Here is a 20349-nt window from a genome sequence, read left to right on the forward strand (position 1 = left end):
AGTCACTTCACTTCCCTGTGCCTCAGTTACCTCCTCTGTAAAATGGGGATTAAGACCGTGAGCCCCACGGGGGACAACCTGATTCCCCTGTGTCTACCCCAGCGCTTAGAACGGTGTTCTGCACCTAGTAAGCGCTTAACAAATACCAACATCATTATTATTATTATTATTTTTATCTCGTAGCCACCCCAGCATTTAATACAGTGCCTGGCACATAGTAAGCGCTTAACAAATACCATTAAAAAGTGTCAATAGGACAAAGCCCCTAGATCATTTTTCAAGTCTAGAGACCTCTTCATTCCGCTGAACAAGTCACTTCTTAAAAGGCTGCCTAGATTTCTCTTTTCACCAGCTCTCCCAAAATCTTCTCCTCCCTGGCCAAAAAAACAATAAAGGAAAGTTTTAGCCCCAAGAGATCCCCAAGAGGTGAAGTGACAAGCCAAGTGAAAGCAGAAGTTTCTAATGGAAAAGGCAATAAAATCCTGGGAAATCACTTTGGGAGCCTGGAGGACAGAAGGTGCTCTGGCAATAGGGCTATGATTCATCATCCTTACAGTTAATCCTTAGGTTACACAAATCTACAAAATTTCAAGGAGCACTAGATTTCAGTCTTTTCCTTGCTTTGAGTACTTTAATACGCCTTATTCCTCTTCCACTCCTCCAGTAGGGTCACTGATTAGGATTCACAAGTCCCACTTAAGATGGTCGCGATAGGAAGAGTCTCACTTGGGAAGCAGCGTGGCCTAGAAGAGAAAGAGCGGGCCTAGGAATCAGAGGACCCAGGTTCGAATCCCTGCTCTACCACTTGTCGGCTGGATGACCTCGGGCGTGTCACTCAGCTTCTGCGTGCCTCAATTCCCTCATCTGCAAAACGGGAATCTGTTCTCTCTCCTACCTGGGCTTTGAGCCCCAGATTGAGCCCAATTATCTTCTATCTACCCCAGTGCTCGGTACGGTGCTTGGCACAGCGTAAGCGCTTAAACAACACCATTATTATTATACAGCCTCCTCTAGATGGTATGGTCTTTGTGGGCAGTGGCACGAGCACGGGCTTGGGAGTCAGAGGTCGTGGGTTCTAATTCCTGGCTCCGTCACTTGTCTGCTGTGTGACCTCGGGCAAGTCACTTCACTTCTCTGTGCCTCAGTGACCTCATCTGTAAAATGGGGATCGAGACTGTGAGCCCCACGTGGGACACCCTCATTACCCTGTATCTACCTCAGCGCTTAGAACAGTGCTTGGCACATAGTAAGCGCTTAACAAATACCATCATTATCATTATCATTCTCTGTGCCTCGGTCACCTCATCTGTAAAATGGGGATCGACACTGTGAGCCCCATGTGGGACAACCTGATGACCTTGTATCTTCCCCAGCGCTTACAACAGTGCTTGGCACACAGTAAGCGCTTAACAAATACCAAAATTATTATCATTATTATTATTATGTCTACTTACTCAGTTGGACACTTCCAAGCCCTTAGGACCGTGCTCTGCACAATAAGCGCTCAGTAGATATCACTGATTGATATATGATCAGAGAAACTGGTGACTCGATAATGGAGAGTAATTGTCTTTACTTTTCACAGCTGGATAACGCAGTGGACAAGGTATTTCCGGTTCCTTGGATACCTGACTTTCAGAGCCTGTTGAGCCGGATCTCTCTGCGAGGGAAATAATCCCAGTGTGAAGGCAGCATGGACACTCTGTCAGAGCTTACATTTACCGTAGTGCTTGGCAAAAAAGTAATTGATGACTATGGTATTTGTTAAGCGCCCATTATGCCCCAAGCACTGAACTAAATGCCGGAGGAGGCACCGTATAAGCAGATAATAATAATAATAATGGCATCTGTTAAGCATTTACTACGCGCTGTTCTAAGCGCTGGGGTAGGTAGAAGGTAATCAGGGTGTCCCACGTGGGGCTCAGGGGCTTCATCCCCATTTTACAGATGAGGGAACTGAGGCCCGGAGAAGTTACGCGACTTGCCCAAAGTCACTCGGCTGACGAGCGGCAGAATCAGGATTAGAATCCATGACCTCTGACTCCCAAGCCCGTGCTCTTTCCTCTAAGCCACGCTGACCCAGTTCCTGTCCACAAGGGGCTCACAGTCTCAGGGGGAGGAAGACAGGTGTTTAGTCACCGTGTTATATATGAGGAAACCGAGGCACAGAGAAAGCAAGTGCTTCCCCCAGGTCACGCAGCAGGGAAGCGACGGAGACGGGACTAGAACGCGGGCCCCAGGTCTGAATGCTTTCCCCTAAGCCCCGCTGCTTCCGGAACAGAGTAAAAGCTTAATAAATACCATCGTCTTCGTTACTATTATCAAGTATCTTGGAAATGAGTCTGAATTCATTAGCACATCGTTTCTCTTCGGTATTTCCCAAGGAATTGATACTTACACCACAGGACGTATTTCACCCAAAACCTCCCTCTCCTTGCCCTCTACAGACAGTCTGTTCACCGACCCCTGGCCTGAAGTTTTGTTCAAACTGCTTCCAGCTCTATTGAGAATCACAGATTTAGAAGTCTTCTCCTCAAAGTTGTGAGCTGATCGGCATCAGACGTTTTTCACTCACACTCCTGACGAGCTCGGCTTGCCTAATAATCACGTTGGCACTTGTTAAGCGCTTGCTATGCGCAGAGCACTGTTCTAAGCGCCGGGGTAGATACGGGGTCATCAGGTTGTCCCCAGTGGGGCTCACAGTCTTCAGCCCCATTTTCCAGATGAGGTCACTGAGGCGCAGAGGAGTGAAGTGACCTGCTCACAGCTGACGAGGGGCGGAGCCGGGATTCGAACGCATGACCTGGGACTCCCAAGCCCGGGCTCTTTCCACGCCGCTTCGCTGAAGAAGACACCGGGTTCAAACAAGCGACTTCAGGAGCCGAAAGCAGGCTACGGGGCAGGGACGGGTGTGGCTTGAAGCACCGGGCTTGAGTAATCTCCATTTCCGTCCTCCCACTCTTGTCCAAACTCCTCAAATGCACTGCACTCGATCACCGCGCCCCCGTCTTCCTCGCTTCGCTACAGCCCGCGCACTTCGCTCCTCTAATGCCAATCCACTCCTTGTACCTCCATCTCATCTACCTCGTTGCCATCCTCTCGCCCACATCCTGCCTCTGGCCCGGAGTTTCTTCCCTCTTCACATCCAACGATTAGTCTCCCCACCTTCAAAGCACATAGTAAGCGCTTAACAAATACCGCCGTTCTCATCATCGTTGTTATTATTACATAATAATAAAATCCTATTTTCAAGTAGGAGATCCCTTCCCCTATATGTTTCCCTTTCTGTTGATCGAGTGGCAGAATATATAGTACGGTGCTCTGCACACAGTAAGCGCTCAATAAATACGATTGAATGAATGAAAAAATGAAGGCACATCTCCTTCCTTAAACCTTCATTTCCTCTTTTCCCACTCCCTTCTGCATCATCCGGATTTGTTCCTTTTATTCACTGTGAGCCCGTCAAAGGGCAGGGACCGTCTCTATCTGTTGCCCATTTGTCCATTCCAAGCGCTCAGTACAGTGCTCTGCACATAGTAGGCGCTCAATAAATACTATTGAATGAATGAATTCACTCCTCCCTCAATCCCACAGCATTTATGTACATATCCACTGCGGGCAGGAAATGTGTCTCACAACTTTACCGACTCTGTTGTATTATACTTTCTCAAGCGCTTACTACAGTGCTCTGCACACAAGCCCTCAGTAAATACAACCGATCGCACACGCCTTGCAAGCTCCACTCCCCTCTACAATCCACTTCCTTCCTGATCCTCTATGATCCGACGTCTACCCTCTTCGCTTCCCTGAGACCACCCTCTCCAAGCTCCCCAGCATGGCTCGGTGGAAAGAGCTCGGGCTTTGGAGTCCGAGGTCATGGGTTCGAATCCCCGCTCCGCCACTTGTCAGCTGTGTGACCGTGGGCAAGTCACTTCACTTCTCTGGGCCTCGGTTCCCTCATCTGTAAAATGGGGATGAAGACCATGAGCCTCACGTGGGACAACTCGATTACCCTGGATCTGCCCCAGCTCTTAGAACGGTGCTCTGCACATAGTCAGCGCTTAACAAATACCAACATTATTACCAATGACCTCCTCCTTGCCACACTGACACTCAATCGTATTTATTGCGCTTCCTGTGTGCAGTGCGCTGTACTGAGCGCTTGGCAAGTACGATTCAGCAATGAAGAGCAACCCTGCCCTAATCCTTCCCTATCACTTGACTGCCTCTAACGTTCTCTTTTCCCAGAAGCAACACGGCGTAGTGGATAGAGCGCGGACCTAGGAGTCGGAAGTTCTTACTGCCTGCTGTGTGACCTTGGGCAAGTCACTTCAGTTCTCTGGGCCTCTGTTACCTTATCTCTAAAACGGGGACCGTGTGCGCCTCGTGGGACAGGGACTGATTTGCTTGTGTCCGCTCTGGCACTTAGTACGGTGCCTGGAGCCTAGTAAGCGATTAACAAACCCCATAGCTATTATTCTCCTGGGAACGTTATTTTATTTAGATTTTACTGACAAAGTTCTCTCCAGGTTCTCCCCTTACCTATCAGTCTGCTCAGTCCCAGCGCTTAGAACAGTGCTCTGCACAGAGTAAGCGCTTAACAAATACCTCCATTATTATTATTACATAATAATAAAATCCTATTTTCAATTAGAAGATTCTTTCCCCTGTATGTTTCCCTTTCTGCTGATCCAGTGGCAGAATATATAGTACAGTGTTCTGCGCACAGTAAGCGCTCAATAAATATGATTGAGTGAATGAAAAAATATAATAAATTTGGTTAGAACAGTGCTCTGCACAGAGTAAGCGCTTAACAAATACCAACCTTATTATTATTATTATTATTTCTGCGGCTGGCTCTTCTTCTGCCTCTCACCCACAGACCGTGGGGGCCTCTCAAGGCTTCCTTCTGGGGGTCCTCTTCTATTCTCCTTCTCCACTCCCTCCCTTAGACAACTCATTAATTCAATCAAATTTATTCAATCATATTTAGTGAGAGCTTACTGTGTGCAAAGCACTCATCTGCCCCAGTGGCTTCAACAAACTCCTCAATTCAGATGACTTCCAATTCTATCTCCCTAGTCACCCCCCCATCTCCAACTTCAGCATTTCTGCCTCATCTGAGTCCTTGCGAACTAACACCCTGTGGATCTGACATAGATACGTATAATAAGAAGAAGAACGGCATTTGTTAAGTGTTTACTATGTGCCCAGCACTGTGCTAAGCGCTGGGGTAATCGGGTTGTCCCACGTGGGGCTCACAGTCATAAACCCCATTCTACAGATGAGGTAACTGAGGCACAAAGAAGTTAAGTGACTTGCCCAAAGTCACACAGCTGATAAGTGGCGGAGCTGGGATTAGAATCCACGACCTCTGACTCCCGAGCCTGTGCTCTTTCCACTAGCTGCTTCAATCTTACCCACCTTAAATCTTACCCCCTTTATTACTTCATCATAATAATAATAATAATAACAATAATAATGGCATTTGTGAGGTGCTTAATGGATACAAGCAGATGGGGTTGGACACAGTCCCTGTCCCACATGGGACTCCCTGTCTCAATCCCCATTTTACAGATGAGGTAACAGGCACAGAGAAGTTAAGTGACTTGCCCAAAGTCACACAGCTGACAAGCGGTGGAGTGGGAATCAGAACCCATGACCTAGGACTCCCAAGTCCGGGCTCTTTCCACTGAGCCACGTTGCTTCCTAATGTATCTATCCCCTTTGTCTTTCTCCTCCTTCCATCTGAAAATCATTTTCAGACCTCTCTCCCCAACTAGAATGCAAACTCCTTAAGGATAGGGACCATGTTTATGAACTCTATTTTATTCCCCCAGTATAGCGTTCTGCACACGGCAGGTGCTCCATGAATATCATTCAATTGCGTTTACTGTCTACTCACTACTACTAAAAATAACAACGATGGTATTTGCTAAGCGCTTACTATGCGCCAAGCACTGGTCTGAGCACCGGGGGTGGGGATACAAGGTGGTCCTCACAATCTTAATCCCCATTTTACAGATGAGGAAACCGAGGCACAGAGAAGTTAAGTGATCTGTCCAAAGTCACGCAGCTGACAAGTGGCGAAGCCGGGATTAGAACCCATGACCTCTGACTCCCAGGTCCGTGCTCTTTCCATTGAGCCACACTGCTTCTCTGTAGGCAGAGCGCTGTCCTAAGCTCTTTGGGGAACACAATACGACGGAGGTGGAAGACACGTTCCCTGCCCACAAGGAGTTTACAGTCGAGAAGGGCAGACGGACATTAATGTAAATAAATTACGGATATGTATATAAGTGCTGTGGGGATGGTGTGAATAAAGGGTGCAAATCCAAGTACTACTGACTGATTGATAATCTCTGCGGTTCACCCAGAATCCTCTCTGGGAAGGCAGAAATCCCTTGTCCTGATAGAAGTGTCCCAAGCAAACATCCAAAAGTGGGAAAAGAGGTCCCAAGGACTTCACGCCAACAGAGAAGGGTGGACAGAGTCGATAATGATAATGTTGGTATTTGTTAAGCGCTTACTATGTGCAGTCTTAATCCCCATTTTACAGATGAGGGAACTGAGGCACTGAGAAGTTAAGCGACTTGCCCAAAGTCACACGGCTGACAAGTGGCCGAGCCGGGATTCGAACCCGTGACCTCTGACTCCAAAGCCCGTGCTCTTTCCACTGAGCCACGCTGAGACGATCCCCGCCCACAGCGGGCTTACGCTCTGGAAGGGGCGAGACAAACAAGTAAACGGGCATCAATAAAATCAACGTAAATAAAGAGAATTATAGCTATATACATACAAAAGCAAGTAAATAGGCATTAATGTACATAAATAGAATTATAGATATGTATAAATATACACGAGTGCTGATGGGGGGGGGGGGTAAAGCAAAGGGAGAGAGTCGGGGAGATGCGTGGGGGAGAGGGAGCTGAGGAAAAGGAGGGCTTAGTCTGGGAAGGGGTCGGGGAGAGGCAGGTGGGAAGCAGGAGGGAACTGACACTTTACTTGCCCTGGAAAGGAAATTGGAGAAGCCATGGGGCCTAGTGAATAAAGCACAGTCCTGGGAGTCAGAGGACCTGGGCTCATTCATACAATAGTATTTATTGAGCGCTTACTTTGTGCAAAGCACCGTACCAAGCACTTGGAAAGTACACTCTGTGGGTTCTAATCTCAGCTCCACCATTTGTCTGTTGAGCGACTCGGGGCAAGTCAGCGTGGCTCAGTGGAAAGAGCCCGGGCTTCGGAGTCAGAGGTCATGGGGTTCGACTCCCGGCTCTGCCGCTCGTCAGCTGTGTGACCGTGGGCAAGTCACTTCACCTCTCTGGGCCTCAGTGACCTCATCTGGAAAACGGGGGTTAACTGCGAGCCTCACGTGGGACGACCTGATTACTCTGCATCTCCCCCAGCGCTTAGAACAGTGCTCTGCACATGGTAAGCGCTTAACAAATACCAACATCATTGTTAACTTCATCATCATCATCATGCTTACTGTCTGTGCACCTCATCTATAAAATGGGGATTAAGACTGCGAAGCCCACGTGGGAAACGGACTCTGTGACCTGCTTACCTTGTATCTACTGGAGCGCTGAATACAGTGCCTAGCACGTAGTAAGCTCTTAAATATCATAAAAAAAATCTGAAGGGAGGCGGAAGATTCTAAATTGCCTTTGGACCTTGAGAAAAACAGGGTCACGGTCCGGGGTCACGTTCTAGACTTTAAGCTCACTGCGGGCAGGGGATGCGTCTGCTATATTGTACTGTCCCAAGTGCTTGGTACACAGAAAGTGCTCGCTAAGTACGATCGATCGATTGGATGGGGGGAAGAGGGCAAACAGAGAAAACGTCTCTCGGCATCTTTCAACCATTTCTGAGAAACAGGGGGCCGATATCATCATCTTCATCTTCCGGGCAGTGAATTGGAGGCTCAGAGAAGGAAGGGATCCCACTGGGTGTGATGCGCCTCACAGAAAGTCAACCGTGAGACTAAAAGAGGTCACAGCTGGCAGAAGTGGATTCTCTGCGACTGAAACGCAAGCTCCTTTTGGAACGGACAGCCCCTCTATTCCATAAAATGTTGAGAACTTTTGATTAATAACACTGAACTCACCAAATTCGACAGCTTGGGACACCGTATGAGGAAAACAAACTGATGGGTGGGGCCTTTTTCCTTGGGTTTTTTGCTTTAGGCCCACCGTTCCATCCAGAGTAACAAAACACAACACAGTTCCCCAAAGCCTCATAAACTAGAGAGAATCACTCAGCAGCTTCTTCTCCTCTGGTTTCACAGTTTCTCCCTTACCGGTATTAACCCCGAGAGCCCGTCTAGTCCGACTTGCCTATAACAGTCCCTTCTCGTTGCATTTCTGCTGGAGACGAAAACGTCATCCGTCTCCGTGGAGATGTAACTTGGTGCTAAGGGAGTCCTCCTCTCAGAGGCCGGATTTTGGATGCGTGAAACACAGCCAGGAAACGGGCAGTAGAGGCCAAGATCGAAGACCCGGCTTCCTCTGGCGAGATTGATTCCGCCACGGGTTTCGAGAAAAGAATCGGCGCTGCCGGATTTATTTCCGACTGAGAGGCGGACGGGTCAGGGGACTGTTATTAAGACCATGAACCCCATGGGGGACAGGGACTGTGTCCAAACCAATTTGCTTGTATACACCCCAACAATTAGTAAAGTGTCTGGCACACAGTGAGCACTTAACAAATGCCACGGTTATCATTATTATCATGACTGTTCAAGAAAAGCACTTCCCCTGGCACACTCACCCCATGGGCACAGAGGACAAATGTCACTTGGCTCAAAACAATCTCGGAGGTGGTCATAAAATTTCTAAGGCTGATGAAGAATGTGCCTCTATTTTTCTTTTTCCTACAGCAGTTAGGCCTGGGAGAAAAGAGAGTTTTCTAATAATGATAATAATAATGGCATCTCTCTCGAACTTACTAGGTATCAATCACCGTTCTAAGTGCTGGGGTAGATTCAGGTTCATCTGGTCGGACACAGTCCCTGTCCCACATGGGGCTCCCAATTTAAGTACGAGGGAGAGGAGGTGTTGAATCTCCATTTTACAGATGGGAAAAATGAGGCACAGTTTTCCGCCCACCTCCCCCGACCCCCCAGTTCTGAGCTGGAGGAAACAGCATAGCCTAGTGGATAGAGCGCGGGCCTGGGAGTCAAAAGGACCTGGGTTCTAGTCCTGGCTCCACCGCTCGTCTGCCGTGTGACCTGGGTCAAGTCCCGGCTCAGTGGAAAGAGCACAGGCTCGGGCGTCTGAGGTCATGGGTTCTAGTCCCGCCTCCGCCCCTTGTCAGCTGTGTGACTTTGGGCAGGTCACTTTACTTCTCTGTGCCTCAGCTACCTCATCTGTAAAATGGGGATTAAGGCTGTGAGCCCCTTGTGGGACATGGACTGTGTCCAACCCGATTACCTTGTCTCTACCCCATTGCTTAGAAGACTGCCTGGCACATAGCAAGCACTTCAATGCCATTCAAGGAAAAAAAAAGAAAGGGTGACTAACTCCTCTCACCTGACAGAACATCATAAAATGTCTAGGAGTGCAACGTGGCCAAGTGGCCTGGGAATCGGAGGATCCAGGTTCTAATCCCGGCTCCTCTTCTGTGTGACCTTGGGCAAGTCACTTCACTTCCCCGTGTTTATGTTTCCTCATGGGTAAAATAGGGACTCAATTCTATTCCCTCCTACTTAGACTGTGAGCTCCGTGCGGGATAGGGACTGTGTCCAACCTCATTATCTCTAGATTGTGAGCTCGCTGTGGGCAGGGAATGTCACTGTTTATTGTTGTATCGAACTTGCCCAAGCCCTTAGTACTGTGCTCTGTGCACAGAAAGTGCTCAATAAATACAACTGATCTACCCCAGCACTTAATACAGTGCTCGGCACCTAGCACGCATTCAATCGATCACCGGTAGTTAGTACTAGGCACTTGGAAAAGTACAATATAATGGACTCGGTCCACACGTCCCCTGCCCACAAGGAGCTAACAGTGTAGGGGAGACAGACATTAACGCCTTAACAAATGCCAAAATAAAACAATTGAACAAACTGCCGGAAAGCTACCGAAATTGGAGAGGATCCAGGTTGATCAACATCGAAATTTTCTCCCGCAATAGATTGACCCGAGATACAGCGGTAACTAACGAATCTACGGGTCGCAACAGGAAGTCCACTGCTCTCCTGGCACCTGAAAATGCAGTTTACTACACTGAGCACTGGGGAGAGTGAAATATAATATAGACAGGATTCATGCCATTACAGCTTACGTCTAGCAGGGGAGACTGAAAATGAACTTGTTTTTTCAAATGGTATTAATTAGGTGTTTACTATGTGCCAGGCACTGTAAAAAGCACTGGGGTAGATGCAAGCTAATCATTCATTCATTCGGTAGTATTTATCGAGGGCTTACTACGTGCAGAGCACTGTACTAACGCGTGGCTCAGTGGAAAGAGCACGGGCTTGGGAGTCGGAGGTCAGGGGTTCGAATCCCGGCTCTGCAACTTGTCAGCTGTGTGATTGTGGGCAAGTCACTTCACTTCTCTGTGCCTCAGTTACCTCATCTGTAAAATGGGGATTAAGAGCGTGAGGCTCATGTGGGACAACCTGATGACCCTGTATCTTCCCCAGAGCTTAGAACGGTGCTCTGCACATAGTAAGCGCTTAACAAATACCAACATTATTATTATTACTAACAGCTTGGAGTGTATAATTCGGCAATAGAGACAATCCCTGCCCAGTAACGGGTTCTAAAACAGTCCGTATCCCACATGGGGCTCACAGTCTTCATCTCTATTTTACAGATGAGGTAACTGAGGCCCAGAGACGTTAAGTGACTTGCTCGAGGTCACGCAGAGGACAGGTGTGTGGACAAATCAGGATTAGAACCCAGGTCCTTCGGACTCCCAGGCCCGTGCTTCCCCATCAATTGAAGAGGGTTGATTTATGGTACGTAATTCCTCCAGTGTTCCCAATCAGGACTCGGACGGGATGCCATCCTGATTTGAGAGAAGGCAGAATGAAGGCTCTGAATAATTGAGCCATTTGCTCACGCCTTGAATAGGCAACTGAGTACGGTTGAGGAGACCAGCCAGAATTAGAATAATACCAGTAACTATGCTACTTGAGAAGCAGCGTGGCTCAGTGGGGAGAGCACGGGCTTTGGAGTCCGAGGTCATGGGTTCGAATCCCGGCTCGGCCACTTGGCAGCTGTGTGACTTTGGGCAAATCACTTCACTTCTCGGTGCCTCTGTTACCTCAACTGTAAAATGGGGATTAAGACTGTGAGCCCCACGTGGGACAACCTGATTCCCCTGTGTCTACCCCAGCGCTTAGAACGGTGCTCGGCACATAGTAAGCGCTTAACAAATACCAACACTATTATTACTTGTTAAACACTTAATATGTCTCAAGCACACGCCTGTCTACTTGTTTTGTTTTGTTGTCTGTCACCCTCCTTCTAGACTGTGAGCCCGTCGTTGGGTAGGGATTGTCTCTATCTGTTGCCGAATTGCACTTTCCAAGTGCTTAGTACAGTGCTCTGCACACATTTAGCGCTCAATAAATACGATTGAATGAATACAAGATAATCCAGGTTGGAACGAGTCCCTGTCCCACGTGGGGCTCCCATTCTAAGGGAATTGAATCCCCATTTTCCAGATGAGGAAAGTGAGGCACAGACATGACTTGCCCATGGTCACACGACAGAGCAGGATAGAGCTGGAATTAGAACCCAGCTCCTCTGACTCCCAGGCCCGGTGTCTTTTCACTGGACCTCACTGCTGATTGGAACTCATTCATTCATTCATTCAATAGCATTTATTGAGCGCTTACTATGTGCAGAGCACTGTACCAAGCGCTTGGAATGAACGAGTCGGCAACAGATAGAGACGGTCCCTGCCGTATGACGGGCTTACGGTCTAATCGGGGGAGAAGGATGGACAAGAACGATGGCGATAAATAGAGTCGAGGGGAAGAACATCTCGTAAAAACAATGGCAACTAAATAGAATCAGGGTGATGTACATCTCATTAAACAAAATAAATAGGGTGATACAGATATATACAGTCCAGCGGACGAGTACGGTGCTGAGGGGGTGGGACGGGAGAGGGGGAGGAGGAGAGGGAAAGGGGGAAGAAGAGGGTTTAGCTGCGGAGAGGTGAAGGGGGGGGTAGAGGGAGCAGAGGGAAAAAGGGGGCACCGGCCCCTTTTTCAGGAATCCCTAACACCAGGAACTCAGGAATCCCTAACACCCGGTTCTAAATGCGAGATCCCTAGGCCAACTACCTCTGGGCTTTGCAGATTTCAGAATGCTTCACCTCTTTCGGCCGCTCCCACAGATCCCTAGTGGAAGAGCAATTACGCTTTCGGTGACCCTTGGTACCTGAGGAATTATGACACTCGCGGTGAAGGACACATTTTCAAGTTTCAATAAAATGCTCCCTCACTTCCGCCTTCTCCATTTTCAGCCCAGTCTAATTTCTTTAGTCTTGGGCTTAGGCTATTTTACTTATTGAGGTATTTGATTTGCAAATCAGCCCACTCTTTCCCTAGTTTCCCACTTTATCTTCTCCATCTAATAATCATAATGTTTATTTCCTTCTTTTCCCTAAGGGAAAGAAAGAAATTACCCCTTCAATCCCAAATGAATCTCAACTTTTGAACTCCACAGACTCAGGAGGAGAGAATGGCTTCACAACATCCCAGGGCAACGCTCAGTCCTTGGAGCCTTTCAGTTATTCTGCTAACCTCTCCACAGACGTTATGAGCCCTCTCATCAACAGCACCCAAAGTCCCGTCGGGAGGAAGTCGGGACGACTTTCCGGCACCTCTCTCCCCTGGGTTCAGGGCCCGATAATCATCACCGTAATAATTATGGTATCTGTTAAACACTTTTTTTCTCCCTGACTCCCAACAAACCTTCCACTTCTCTCCCAGCTCCTTCAAATCCTAAAAACATCTGGGCCTCAGTTACTTCATGTGGAAAATGGGGATTGAGACTGTGAGCCCCACCTGGGACGGGCACTGTGTACAGCCCGATTTGCTTGTATCCACCCCAGAACTTAGAACAGTGCCAGGCACATAGTAAGCGCTTAACAAATACCATAATCATTATTATTATTCTTATTAATACTGGTTTCCACTTGAGCTTTGACAAGGACTGGGCAATCTGGGGAAGCAGCATGGCTTCATGGAAAGATCCAGGGCCTGGGAGTCAAGGTTTCTGCAAGGGCTCTAACCCTGGCTTCACCATTCGTCTGCTGTGTGACCTTGGGCAAGTCACAGCTTCTCTGGGCCTCAGTTTCCTCATGTGGAAAATGGGGATTCGATAGTTCGATTTCCTACTTAAACTGGGGCCCCATGAGGGGTAGGAACTGTGACTGAACTGCTCATACTATTTCTACCCCAGAGCTTAGTAAGGGCTTAAATACCAAAATTATTATATTTTTTCTTTCATTCAATCATATTTATTGAGCGCTTACTGTGTGCAGAGCACTGTACTATATATTCTGTCACTCGGTCAACAGAAAGGGAAACATATAGGGGAAAGAGTCTTCTAACTGAAGATAGGATTTTAGAAAGGGGTACTGAAAAAAAGAGAGTCGTGGGACGGGTGAACTTGCAAATGATATGTAATAATAATAATGATAATGGTGATATTTGTTAAGCGTTTACTATGTTCAGAGCACTGTCCTAAGCGCTGGGGCAGATACAGGGTAATCAGGTTGTCCCACGTGAAGCTCACAGTTAATCCCCATTTTACAGATGAGGGAACTGAGGCCCAAAGAAGTGAAGTGACTTGCCCACAGTCACACAGCTGACAAGTGGCAGAGCCCGGATTCGAACCCATGACCTCTGACTCCCAAGCCCGGGCTCTTCCCACTGAGCCATGCTGCTTCCCTATGTAATTAAAGCTAGCTGGGCTTAGTAGAAAAAGCACAGGCCTGGGAGTCAGAAGATCCGGATTCTGATCCCAGCTCAGCCTCTTGTCTGCTTTATGACCTTAGGTAAATCATTTAACTTCTGTGCCTCAGTTTCACCATCTAGAAAATGGAGATTCAAAGCCTGTTCTCTCTCCCACTTCGATTTGTGAGCCCCGTGTGAGACGGGGACCGTGTCCAACTTGATTATCTCGTATCTACCCCAGCACTTAGTGCAGGGTCTGGCTCTTAGTGAGGACTTAACAAGTTCCATTAAAAAATAAAAAAAGCTGCCTTAGTACTTTAAGATGGTCGGTGACATCACATGGCCCCAGTAGCCCAACACAGCAGAATGGAATGTCTTGCTTCAACATTTCTGTTTTTATACAATGCACGCAATAGGTGTCCAAAAATGACCTAATCTCAACTTAGAAAACATCTGGACACAAGTTGTAAAACTAAGTAGGCCCGTGTTTAGATGCACGGCTGGAATAGATGCAATTCTCCAACTCAAAGCATCTGCTGTCACAGCACTCCCAGGCTTTCCAGGGGTAGAGTCCAGACACTAACGACACGGAGATTTTTGGCCTTTTGAGGGGTCAATATCAAACAGGTGGCAACCTTATCTGTCGGGCAGTTAGTATCCCATGTCCCTTTTTTTTTCCTTTTTTATGGTATCTGTTAAGGGCTTACTATGTGCCGGGCACTAAGCGCTGGATAGAAACGAGATAATCGTGTTGGGCAAAGGGGGGATCACAGTCTTAACCCCCATTTTACAGATGAGGGAACTGAGGCACAGGGAAGCTAAGTGACTTGCCCAAGATCACACAAGGGACGAGTGGCAGAACCGGGATTAGAATCCGGGTCCGTGCTCTTTCCACCGGGCCTCACTGCTTCAGATCCAGGGGCAGCCTCTGAGAGAGAGCCCCTACCCTAAGCAGCGTGAAGCAGCGTGGCTCAGTGGAAAGAGCCCGGGCTTGGGAGTCGGAGGTCATGGGTTCGAATCCCGGCTCTGCCCTTTGTCAGCTGTGTGACTGTGGGCAAGTCACTTCACTTCTCTGGGCCTCAGTTACCTCATCTGTAAACTGGGGATTAACTGTGAGCCTCACGTGGGACAACCTGATGACTCTGTATCTACCCCAGCGCTCTGCACATAGTAAGCACTTAACAAATACCAACATTATTATTATTATTATTAAGCAGGAATGAGCCAAAAGTAAAGGGACAGGCATTTTATCCGGGCCTGCTTTAGGAGGATGCGATAAATGAGGCTTCTACCGCTTCAGAGGAGATTGACCTCGTATTCCACTGAAATGAACTTTGCTCAGGGTCATGCCATTACTCTTAAAAATAATGGCATCTCCTAATAATAGCATTTCCTCTGTGCTTTATTGAGTTGCAGGAAGGAAGCCTCTCCGATGAAGAGGCGGGCAGGCAGAGCACCCCAGAGGGGACGGATTCACTTTAATCACCGTGCCTGGGCCACCCCAGGCTTGCGTCCAACCTCCTTTGAAATTAAGGAATGGAATCTCTTTATCTACTACTTTTCTTCTCCAGGACCCGGCAGAGTTTTCTTTCGACATACATAACACTGGATTAGAAGAAGAATTAGAAGGAGAAGCAGCGTGGCTCAGTGGAAAGAGCCCGGGCTTGGAAGTCAGAGGTCATGGGTTCGAATCCCGGCTCTGCCACTTGGCAGCTGTGTGACTGTGGGCAAGTCACTTCACTGGACCTCAGTTCTCTCATCTGGAAAATGGGGATGAAGACTGTGAGCCTCACGTGGGACAACCTGATGACCCTGTATCTCCCCCAGCGCTTAGAACAGTGCTCGGCACATAGTAAGTGCTTAACAAATACCAACATTATTATTAGAAAGTTCATTTGCACCAACTAGAGTTCTGTCTTGAGAGACTAAGTTTCCCTCTCTCTGTACGTAAGAGCTTACTCTTCCAGGGGAGAAATCTTCTACAAAGCCATCTCTCCAGCCTATTCATTCCTGTTGCTCTTTTCTGAATTCTGATTCAGAGAAACAGTGTCGCTTAGTGACTAGAGGACAGGCCTGGGAGTCAGAAGGAGCTGGGTTCTAATTTCGGCTCTGCCACTTACCTGCTGTGTGGCCTTGAGCAAGTTACTTAACAGCTCTGTGCCTCAGGTACCTCAAATGTAAAATGGGAATTAAAACTCTCAGGCCCATGTGGGACACGAACTGTCTCCAACATGATTATCTAGTAATAATAATAATGTTGGTATTTTGTTAAGCGCTTACTATGTGCAGAGCACTGTTCTAAGCGCTGGGGGAGATAGAGGGGAATGAGGTTGTCCCACAAGGGGCTCCCAGTCTTCATCCCCATTTTACAGATGAGGGAACTGAGGCACAGAGAAGTGAAGTGACTTGCCCACAGTCACACAGCTGACAAGGGGCATCTACCCTAACGCTTAGGACAATGTCTGGCCCCTAGTAAGCGCTTAATAAATACCATAAAAAAATTCCCTCTTCTTGGCAAAAGTCACACAGAAACCGAGACACCTAGACCTAGACCAAACATTCCTACCGGCGCTGCATTCCAAATTCTATGCCACATCCTGTCTGAGATGAGAACCCCTTGACACTACACTTTTATTGTGTTTAAGCAAAAGGAATTGAGAGTAATAATATGAAATGCTAATGAGCTCATCAACATTTTATTCACTGAATTTCAAACTCTGCTGCCCCAACCCGCCGACCTGCATTAAGATCCATTAAAAAACGGAGGGAAACATCAAAGAAATGACTAATAATGGGCAGAATTGAATAACAAGCCGATCCTCTAAGGCAGTAAGTTCCTTATGGCCGGGGAACATTGTACTCCTCCAAGTGCTTAGTACAGTGCTCAATAAATTCCACTGACTGATGGAAAGAAGTCATGCATCTGTCTGGGCTGTAACTTCCCCTCAGCGCTGTACTCGTCCGCTCATCTGTATATATCTTCATTACCCTCTTTATTTTGTTAATGAGATGTACTTCACCCTGATTCTATTTATTTGCTATTGTTTTAATGAGATGTTCTTCCCCTTGATTCTATTTATTGACATTGTTCTTGTCTGTCTGCTCCCCCGATTAGACTGTAAGCCCGTCAAAGGGCGGGGACGGTCTCTACCTGTTACCGATTTGTACATTCCAAGCACTTAGTACAGTGCTCTGCACATAGTAAGCGCTCAATAAATACTATCGAATGAATGAATGAACTTCTGGTGGATCCCTGTTGGGGTATGAAGCCAAGAAATGAGTTCAGGGAGCCACCCACAAGCCTGTCATGCAGTCCCAAACCCCCGTTAACATCAACAAATCAAACAATCTATTGTATTTATTAAACGCTTACTGTGCGCAGAGTGCTGTACGAAGAGCTCGGGAGGATACAATACGACAGAGTTGGTTCCCTGACCATGACAAGCGAATATTTCCCTAGTCCTGCTTGGCAGAAAGAGGCAAAAAGAAAGAGGAAAAAATACAAACTGCGTATTTGCATTATCATTAGTAGAAGTATTATCATTGCATTCATGAAGTAAATTACCCTCTCAGGGTCTCGCCTGGAGAGTTTCCAGTTCTCTACCAGTCTCGACTACAGGAGGGAGAGTCAAACGAAGGCCTATCTATTCCATTCCTAGCTTGGGCAGTGGCTAGTGAGTGGAAGACAATCTGCTACGAGTCAAAACTCAGCTTTGCTGGACAGCAGCGGCCCGGGAGAGAGTCGAGGGCGGAGACTCAAGTTTAGTGCCCGGAAGGCGGCAATGGTAAACCACTTTTGGATCTGTACCAAGAAAACTCTACGGATCCAAAACTCGATGGCAGATGGAGGTGGGACGTTCTGGGATGGATGCGTCCACGGTGTCGCTATGGGTTGGAGACGACGCGAAGGCGTAAAATGAGACAAGATTCATTTAGGGATTTCTACGTGTCAGGCACGGTTCTAAGCGCTGGGGTAGATACAAGTTAATCAGGTTGGACACGGTCCTTCTCCCACAAGGGTCTCACAGCCTAAGTAGAGGGGAAAATGGTGATTTAATGGTGGCATTAAATCACCATTTTACATATGAGGCAATTAAGACACAGAGAAATTAAGTAACTTGTCCAGGGTTACTCAGTGGGCAAATGGTGGAGTGGGGATTCGAACCCAAGTCCTCAGATTCCCAGGCCCACGCTCTTTCCACTAGACCACACTGCTCCTCTCCCACATATGTCTAAGGACCTACCTTTGTCAGTTCAGGGGTCTGCTCTGTTCCATTTCTTACTCCTCTTTTTCCTCACCCTAACCCAAAGGAAGTGGGATAATATGGTTTTTAAAATGTGATTCCTCAGAAAATTACTATATCACAATTCAGTTAAGCTAAAACGAATGTATCACTGCTCATTAGCATCTCTGACTGCTTAGCGTCTACTAAAGGCGGGATACTAGGCACTTTGTGGACTTCTCTGACTGCAAATATAAACCACTAGGAACTTTAGCTAGGAAAAAAATGGGAAAGGGCTGGACTGGGCTGGCAGGAGAGAATAAATGAGGATATTTCTGTCAGAGCTGACATCTGAATGTGATTCTTGCATTGTCCGTTCCTCAGTCCTCCACACTAGGCTAGGAGCCTACGACTAGAATATGCAATTTTTCAAACAAAATGAACTCACAAAGACTCAGTTGAGAACAAATAACAGCAACCACCAGAGGATGTTGCTCACTTGCACCTGCCTTTCTTCTCCACACCATAAATCTTATCCTGCTGTCGAGTCATCTCCGACCCATAACAACGCCACGGGTGCATCTCTCCCAGAACGCCCCGCCTCCATCTGCCATCGTTCTGGTAGTGGATCCGTAGAGTTTTCTTGGTACAAATCCGGACGTGGTTTACCACCGCCTCCTTCCGTGACTAAACTTGGGTCTCCGCCCTCGACTCTCTCCCGTACCGCTGCTGCCCAGCACAGGTGAGTTTTGACTCGTAGCAGATCGCCTTCCATGGGTAGGCCTCTGCTTGCCACTCCCTCCACAGATGAAACTGGTAGAGGACTGGAAACTCTCCAGGTGTGACCCTGAGAGGGGTACACTATAAATACCCACAGTTAATTTTGGTTTCTAAGGATCATGCTAAATGTCTCTAGCTCGGTTGTCTCATCTGCACAATGGGAGAGCTTATCGGTAATTTGAAAAGACCCCAATACTAACTAATATCAGAGCGCTCAAAAGAGAAGCAGGCATATTTATGGAGTGCTTACTGTGGGCAGAGCGCTTCTACTGCCCACCCCGTGGCTCCTCTGCCGCTCATCTCCTCACTGTCCCCCGTTCACACCTATCCCGCCGTCGACCCCCTGCCCACGTCCTACCGCCGTCCCGGAACGCCCTCCCTCCTCACCTCCGCCAGACTAATTCTCTTCCCCTCTTCAAAGCCCTACTGAGAACTCACCTCCTCCAGGAGGCCTTCCCAGACTGAGCCTCCCCGTTCCCTCTGCTTCCCCTCCCCTCCTCCCCCACCCTCTGCTTTTCCCCCTTCTCCTCCCCTCAGCACTGTGCTCATTTGTATATATTATTTATTACCCTATTTACTTTGTTAATGAGGTGCATATCTCCTTGAGTCTGTTTATCTTGATGATGTTGTTTTGTTCTGTTTTGCTTTGCTGTCTGTCTCCCCTGTTTAGACTGTGAGCCCATCACTGGGCAGGGATTGTCTCCATCTGTTGCCAAATTGTACATTCCAAGCGCTTGGTACAGTGATCTGCACATAGGAAGCGCTCAATAAATACTACTGAATGAATAAATGAAGTGCTGTAGAGCTGAGGGAGGGATGAATAGACAAGCAGCGTGGCTCAGTGGAAAGAGCAAGGGCTTGGGAGTCAGGGGTCATGGGTTCAAATCCCCACTCTGCCACTTGTCAGCTGTGTGACTGTGGGCAAGTCACTTACCTTCTCTGTGCCTCAGTTCCCTCCTCTGTAAAATGGGGATTAAGACTGTGACTCCCCAGCGCTTAGAACAGTGCTCTGCACATAGTAAGCGCTTAACAAATACCAACATTATTATTAAAGAGGGCAAAACCAAGTGCAAAGGGGACACAGAAGGGAGTGGGAGAAAATGAAGGGAGGGTTTATTTGAGGAAGACCTCTGGGAGATGTGTTTTTGATCAAACTTTGAAGGTGAGGGGAGAGATCATCTGTCGGATATGAGGAGAGGTCAACTGCTAGGCGGATGCAGTAGAGGTACAGTGAGTAGGTTGGCATTTGAGGAGCAAAGTGTGCTGGCTGGATTGTAGTAGGAAATCAGGAAGGTAAGGTAGGAGGAGGCAAGGTGAGAGAGTGCTTTTAAGCTAATAATACGGAGCAGGGACCATAACCGTATAGGATGATGATGGTGGCATTTTTTATTCATTCTATCGTAATTATTGAGCACTTACTGTGTG

The 20349-nt window shown here is 47.7% G+C and overlaps 1 protein-coding gene and 1 non-coding gene across 2 annotated transcripts in view; one reads left to right on the forward strand and one right to left on the reverse strand.

Annotated features, from left to right (window-relative positions):
• Window positions 1-20349, reverse strand: part of LOC100681967 (heparan-alpha-glucosaminide N-acetyltransferase-like) — a 377018-nt gene that overhangs the window by 301135 nt on the left and 55534 nt on the right.
• On the forward strand, window positions 17485-17622 carry LOC114810393. The gene has a single exon (XR_003758093.1). It is a non-coding gene; the product is annotated as a small nucleolar RNA SNORA7 (small nucleolar RNA).

Source organism: Ornithorhynchus anatinus, chromosome 3 (assembly GCF_004115215.2).
Source record: "Ornithorhynchus anatinus isolate Pmale09 chromosome 3, mOrnAna1.pri.v4, whole genome shotgun sequence".
In the NCBI taxonomy this organism is placed as follows: Eukaryota; Metazoa; Chordata; class Mammalia; order Monotremata; family Ornithorhynchidae; genus Ornithorhynchus; species Ornithorhynchus anatinus.